Source organism: Cottoperca gobio, chromosome 17 (assembly GCF_900634415.1).
Source record: "Cottoperca gobio chromosome 17, fCotGob3.1, whole genome shotgun sequence".
Taxonomy (NCBI): domain Eukaryota; kingdom Metazoa; phylum Chordata; class Actinopteri; order Perciformes; family Bovichtidae; genus Cottoperca; species Cottoperca gobio.
In genome coordinates this window covers 6664243-6672202 of record NC_041371.1, presented here as the reverse complement: position 1 = coordinate 6672202, position 7960 = coordinate 6664243, and positions in this window count along the sequence as shown.

Here is a 7960-nt window from a genome sequence, read left to right as displayed (position 1 = left end):
AGACGTGAGCCAAGTAACGGTCTCACCAGAAAGAAACTACTGCTAGGCGTCTCCACGGCACTTCAGAGTTTTCCATCTGTTGTACATTTCCATTTCTACACAATAAAAGACACGGAGAACACTGACACTTGAAACATCCACAAAAGAGCAGCGCATATATTTATTCAGAGCAATTTTCTGTTGGAGGCTGATTCAAAGTCATCGTTTGAAGTAGACGCGAAGCAGCGAGAAGCAAATGATGATTTTGACGTTAATTGGTTACCTTGGAGGATTTTGCATATAGTCATAATGGATGTGAATTTAAACACAATACTGATGGTGAGCGGCTGTCATGTCGAGTACGACTTTGATTTCTCCCTCGGTGCACCGATTTAAACGCACCGCTATTCATCTCAAATGCAATAATTTGAAGGCTGGAGACTTCGCAATTTGTGTTAAAATGGAGAAGTTATGTATGAATGATCTCGCTGTTGTTTGTGGGTAAACATGAGAGATTGCTTTGAATAAATGGACGGCTGTGAACTAGAAGGTCAAGGGAATGGCAACAACGGAGTGTTTGGACCATCGCTTGCTCAACGAGAATTCAAAGGATGTTTTCTGTTTAATATCTATTACAGCGAGGGATGTTTGCAGCAACTATATCTTGCGTGCATCGGATAAAAGGTTAATTAAATCTGAACAAGTAGGTCTACAGAGTTTAATGACCGGATCCTCTAATTCCCCAAATGTTGTGTAAACAGTTTTAATTATCTGCATACCTTATCGTGTAAATATGTTGATGCCTTACTCCAGTGGTTTCCAACGTTTTCGGCTTGTGTGACCCACTAAAATTGTACAATGTATCATTATTAAACATGCACCAATGCAAATGTAATCAAAATGTCCAAATATGTGTAGTACAATATATATCTTGATATTTAACATATATGTAATTATACCTTTTATCTAAAAAGTAGAAGATTTACTCAAGTAACTGTATTTAAATTTGAGTTACTTGAGTATTACGACTTTATGCTACTTTATACTTCTTCACGATACATTTCAGAGGCTAATATTGTACGTTTTTACTTCGCTACGTATATTTTTCTGATAAAAATGCTCACATACAAAAACATGTTATTAACTTTTAAAATATGATGCATTCAGTGACATGAAATTCAAATACCAAGACCAACAGTAAACTCCAAGCTGCAACAGTAAAATGCCTTTTACACATCAATGAAACAATAAATAATAAATATAACATATAATAATATTACACTCACAGGGACTATTTCTTTACATTGTCTTAAGTAAAGGATCTGAATGCTTCTTCAACCATTGCAAAATGTCACGCAGTCAATGGACTTTGGCAGTGGGCATTTAAAATCTTCCGCCCTGGACGAATGACCAAAGGCCTTCACATCGAGCTGCTTAATAAACAATGTGAAGCGGGCTTATCTGGGTCAGTGCATGTTGCAAGAGCCAGACATTTTAAAAGGATGTTTTTGTTTTTTATGTCATGTTGTAGCCTCTGGCGGAGTTGTAGTGTTTAAATCTGGACATGAAAACATTTTTTTGTACTTGTATCTGTCAGTATCTTGACCTGCTAGCAGCGTGGCTCTCCAACATGGTGGTTTTGATCCACCACTTTGGTCCAGACTGAAAAATGTCTAACTTCCACTATTTGATGCGTTTGCTTGACATTTGGTACACACATCTCCTGTATGTGTCCCCCTCATGTTGAACTGTAATAACTTTGGTGATCCACAGAAAATTGAATGCCAACTATTTTGATAGTCAATTAATCGTTAAAGTAATTTTTCATGTAAATAATGACAAAAAAAGTTTTCAGCCTCTCAACTATGGAGTTTTTTCTGCTTTTTTAATCATATTAATCTGAATATATTTCATATATATTTGTTTTGGTCTGACGAAACAAGACATTTAAAAGCATCACCTTAGACTTGGAGAAACTGGGATGGACATTTTACACTATTTTCTGACATTTTATAGACCAAAAGATTAATCTAGAAAATAGTCATCAAATGAATCGCTAATGAAAATGATGGCAGCCTTACATTATACCTGGGTGGTGGTCTAGTGATCTTAATCATTTATTGCATATTCTCCAGATCCATCGCTGCTCATCCTTTATTTTTAAGATTTTCACTGCTATGGGTCTTCACATGGTCATGTGGTCTTTGCCGTAACTTCGTCTGAGGCGGTCTTAACTACAAACGTGTCCTTGCATTTGTTGTAAATTGTGCTTTTGTGCCGTCAGTGCAGAGCTGATGAAACTCCCTACCCATGCCCTCCCCCCACCCCGTCTATCTCTGCTTCCCCGTTGTTACTGTTCAACAGACAAACCAGGTGAACATGAGCACTTTCTCTTTTCTCCCCATGGCAAGTGCAATCTCAGGCCAACAGGCCAAAATTAATAATTTCGTTCCCATTGTGTTACTGTCAGCCATGGCAACAGCTTTCTGTGAGCCATCTCTGCTGTGCTTCTCAAGGCAACTCTTACTCTCCCCAGTCATTATATTGTCCATTAGTGCTTTTTGCCATTGTCCTTTGGATACGAGGCCTTGTTTTAACAGCTAACTCCTGTGGTGTGCTTAATGCTCCCTATATAAAGACAAATTAGCCAAAGCACCCTGGTCTTTATCACTTTGTGTTTGACCATGTCAAATAATCTCAATGAATTATCTTTAGATTTAAAGAAAAGAGAAATTAAAGTTTTATTTTATGACACATTTTCCATTCTGGAACAAAGAATAAAGGAATAAAAGCAATGATTTGCTCAACAGTCTACTTTAATGTCCTTTAAAAGCAAGAACACACTGTGTCTCAGCTCCAACCATATTGTTCTTACGCAAAAACTGAAAGAGTAACTTATTTTATGAAATGCATGACGCAGCATTTTTTTTTGTGGCACTATGATGCAATTGAGTTTCCTGGCTTGGAAATAGTAATTGTTTTATAATCCTCTTTGGAACAACACAACCATTGTGTTCCCTAAAAGCAGGACGTGCACCGACACACCGAGCACTGATATAAGATATGACCTCACTGGGTGTTAGATCTACACGCAACAGGCTCGACATTGTCACTCCACACTATCTCACAATGGAGAAATCACTTCGGACTGCGGTTTTCTGGCTATTTATCTCGTCTCAGTGAGTCCAATCTGGTCTCAGAGGCTTTGGACATTAAAACACACTACTTAGGGGGAAATTGGCTTAATTTGTGTGAATTCTGCCTGTTTTTGGTACTTTAAATACACCATTGGTCTTTTTATACCATAAAAAACATATAATCTAATTTCAAGGCTAGATGGGATATTTTACCTCCTATTTCACAGAGATGGTGGCTCCTCAGGAAATGCAGTAATTTACTCACAATAGGAGATCGTTTGGGAGTGAAATTAAATTGACCTCGTCTCCGTAGATGAGGTCAATTTAATTTCAACATCTGAACAGTTCCTGCATCCGTATACAGGAACTGTTAAGCCTCATTTAAGCACCTAGTGAGCACTGAATGTGGAAAATATATTATAATATACTTGACAAATAACAGGTAAAAGCCATTTTTTTGTCATTGATTTTCTTTATTAATATTGTAGCAGTTTTTCAGGAGAAGATGCAGCAGACAAAGATGCCCTTCATATTTTATACCTTCAGTGTACATTAAAGCATTGATCTGAGCAGATTCATCAATGAAGCGTCTCCCTGGACTCACTGTTGCGTTTTCTTTTGGGAGGGAGTCACTAGAGTCTTCTGCTCTTTTTAGCTTCACTAACATGCAGTGTTATAATTATAATGTATGTGACGAGGAGTTTAAAATACTCATGAGAACTTCATGTTGCAGGAGCATGTGAGGATCAGTACACTGTAATAGTTCTCCTGTTGGCTCTAAAGTTAGTGAACACAATGTTCACAGTTACACACCCTGATATGTATCTCATAGAGAACTCATTAAACACACTGTATCTGCGCGCTGGTGTAAGAGGAACAGTCTGATATGGAAGTTTCATTTATATCAGGAAATGACACACACATCACTGTCAAGACTAACTTCACTAAACTAAAGGTCCTGTCACACATATCCGTATGACAGAAACGTATGCCGGCGCATACGAAATATCGGCAATAGGTAAGTTGTGACGCAGACGACACGCTGAACACGCTGAACACGCTGAACACGCTGAACACGCCAGACATACGGCCCTGTCACACAGTTCTGTATGAAACATGCCCGCGTATATGAAAATTACCTCAAAATTTGTCAGAGTCCAAATACGTCCAACTTTTCCACAGCGGTGTTGTAGCTGACGTATACATAATGAATTATTATATGTATGTCAAACATTGATAGTGTACCACTTACCCATTTAAAACGTATCAGAGCGTCTGGCTGACGGAGCTGAAAAAGTGCCATCTGGTTCACGCCATGCTGATGCTGGAGAACGGCTAACATGCTGAACGCTAGCTGTACTGTAGAAACACTTTTAATAAGTTACTCCATCGATCCAATGAAAAGTTGGATGTATTTGGACTCTGACAAAGTTTTGTATGCGCCGGCATACGTTTCTGTCATACGGATATGTGTGACAGGGCCTTAATACAATATTATTTTTATTTATATATAACTATTATATACCCATATTTCCTGTTAGTAGTAATCACACAGAGTAAGTTAAGTATAACAAATGTTTTTTCTAATATCTTTATGTCTTTTTTGTATTTTCTTCTGAACAATAAATAATAAATATAATTTTGAAAATACATTTTATTTTGTAAAAACAATCCATGAAGTGACGCATCTAACGACGTTCATTGTCAATAAGATGCGCGCGCCACCGGGAGGCTGCTCTGCTGGTGGCGCAGCCTGTAACAAAAGAAGAGGGTGACGCTCATTGGCTCATGAAGGTTGTAAAAAAACCCATAGAAGCTCCGATTGGCTCAAATGAAGTGTCAATCTAACGCTCAGAGTCCGCGCTAAAACCAGGAAGTGTCTGAACCGCGATGAGCGCACGAGATATTACGTTATGACTGTTTATGAACACACAATGTTAAAAATCGATCAGCTGATTTCACAGATTGCAACAGCTGTTCATGGGCTTTTATCGATGTGACGATGTTCACGGTGGATATCTTTTTACCGGAAACGAACGTGTGGACATCTGGCAATGGCTTAGGAGCGTTTTAAAAAAAAATGTTTTTAATATAGCTGAAAAGAGGATATTTATGAGGCTTTACAGGTAAGTGGGCTCAAAGTTATGATTTTGATTTTGAGTGTGCTTGCTAGTTTGAGGAGCTGATTGTACCTGCTGTTGTGATTTTCATCTCAATATCTAAATAGACGAAATTCTAAGCTTTCCAAAAATATTATTATTATTAGTTTTTTTCAGAATTAGGAAATGCACATGGCACAATGAAACCCCTGCTGGGCCCGCCGGCGGGCCGTCCACCCGTTGTTAAGGCGACATTCTTCTTTAGTTGTTTGTGTTTAAAGCCTTGAGACTCTTGAGAACTTACAAATCCTTTCTGGTCGGACAACATTGTCCATGCCTTTGCCCCCTAAACATACTGTAATAATAATACAGTGTGTTTATTTTTGTCTTTATTTGACAGTTTACAGGATATATGGTGAGAAAGTGAGCCCCGCTGACTTGCAGCAAAGATCCTTCGCTGGATACAAACAGTCACGCGCAATACTTTAGTTTTAGTTAGTAAAGTTAAGTATTTTAAGTTTGCAAAAATCTTAACAAAAGGCAATATAGGTAGGCTGTATGAGAAAGAACAATAAAACAGGCTAAATTGATAAAAGGACCTAAATTAGACACAATAATATATTCATGTGAGGGAGGCAATAACTACAGATTGAGACAAAAAGGTTGACGTTTTTAAAGGTTTGAAATGCGATCTGAACATGTTGGCTATTCAAACATGATGTGATTAGCTCTTCCGTAAATTTTGTTTTTCTATTAGATTAAAGTTCAGTTGATGAGTTCGTTATTGACCATAATCTGATGATCGCAGACCGACTGAGGAACAATGTGGCTTTAAACGTTCAGCAATGTACTCTCTGGCTTTTTCATGTTGTGCCTTTTAGGTAATTACAATTCAAAAATCAATACTGGGAGCCAGTTTATTGAGGCTAAAAATAGCCTATACAGTATGGTGATATCACCAAACAAAACATTAATTATATCACATACAGTATGTCTTGCAAACTAATGCATTGTAAACCATGTGCATATTGTGTGATGTGGGACACGAGTCTGCATCAGTAAATATCTAGGCCTGTGCATCTGCAGGAGGGTAAATAGGCCACAAGCCATTCGACACATCACAGACACCATATTGAGCTCTAGTTATAGACTCGTTTAGATGTATCCATATGTGCTAATTAGGTCATCTTGACCCTGCTGAGGACAGGAGAGAGTGGCAGAGCGGTGAAGTGTGGCTCCCATTCTCTACTTCGTGGTTGCCCTCCAGTCGTGCAGCCATGCGGGAGGTGGGCCAACATAAAAGAGTGTGATGTAAGAGCTGAATAAGCTGGGAACTTTCTGAGGCAACACACACGCACTCATACTACACTCACCTATAGGTAAGATGGTATGACAACTTTTGATATTCCTTTTGTAGCTCGTAGACTAGGATCTGCCTGAGGAACCCCGACTGAGAAAGATTAAGATGACAGGTTGAGGTGTTGCTCCGTCTCATCTTTTTGTCTTTCTGTCTGGATTGTGTGTATGCATATGTATGAGATGGAGTTGGAGTGCAGTACTTATATTCAGGGGTGGAAAATATACCAAAATGTCCTACTCGGGTGGAAATATTGCTAATACTTTGCTTAAGTCAAGAAAAAAAAACAAGTTAGGAATGATGACGCAACTTCAAAAAGGCTGAAACGACACAGTTAACTAAGAATGAATAAAGTAGAGCCAGGTTGCTCTTCTCTCTCGGCTGACTGTTCGCTGCTGGTTTCAGATTCTGTGCTCATTGAGAGACAACAAAATGTACTGAGACTGTTCTTATGAGATTATTGTACATCAGGGATGAGAGCAATGAAAATACTTTAGTATTCCGATACTGAGACGATATGAACCATCAACGATTTTGATACCTGTAACATGCATCTGACCCTTTAATTTCTCTTAATGTATTAGATTGTGGGTAATGTTGTGAAGACGCATTCGTAACAATGTTGGATTTTTATATGATTCTTGCGTTAATGGACGTACTTTGATCTTTCCAGAATTTAATGACCTCTTAAACCAAAGAAAATTGAAATTACTGTCTGAATATTTAAAGTGGCTATAATTAATATTTTGATATTAATAATTAATCACATGACACATATAAAAAGGGGCTTGCCCACAATTATTACTTGCATCTCCAGTTCCCTTCAGCTCTGCAGAGCGTTTTAGCAGTTTTTTGGTTTTACGGTCAGCAACGTAACTGTTTTGTTTCACTCCTACCAATCTCATAGCAACAAAACACCAACTCTACACCACCTGCTCAGCACCAAACAGTGGACAGACACAGTTATCGACTAGCTGGTGAACATTGAGGAACATTTAGCAGTAAAAGAGCCAGATATTTCCCTCAAAGGTTGGTGGAGACCAAAAACAGAGTGAATATTAAATTTACATCTACAAGGTGGTCAGAAACATGACCCCAAATAAATGATAATGTTGCTCCGTGTGTGCTGGAGGTGTAAATAAGCAACAGTTTGCTAACAAGCTAGCTGTATCAACTTCTTAAGGTAATAATATGTCAATGTGGTGTTCAGTTTGTCTCTGCTGCCCCCAAGTGGCTAAAGAAACAAAACAGTTATTGCAGTTTCTTAATACATTTTGGACAAACGATTATTTATTTCTGGAAGTAAAAGGCCAGTGTGTCTAGTTTGTGCGGTGATGAAAAATAATCTCGAGCGTCATTACAGCAGGAAACATGTCAAACTGCACGAG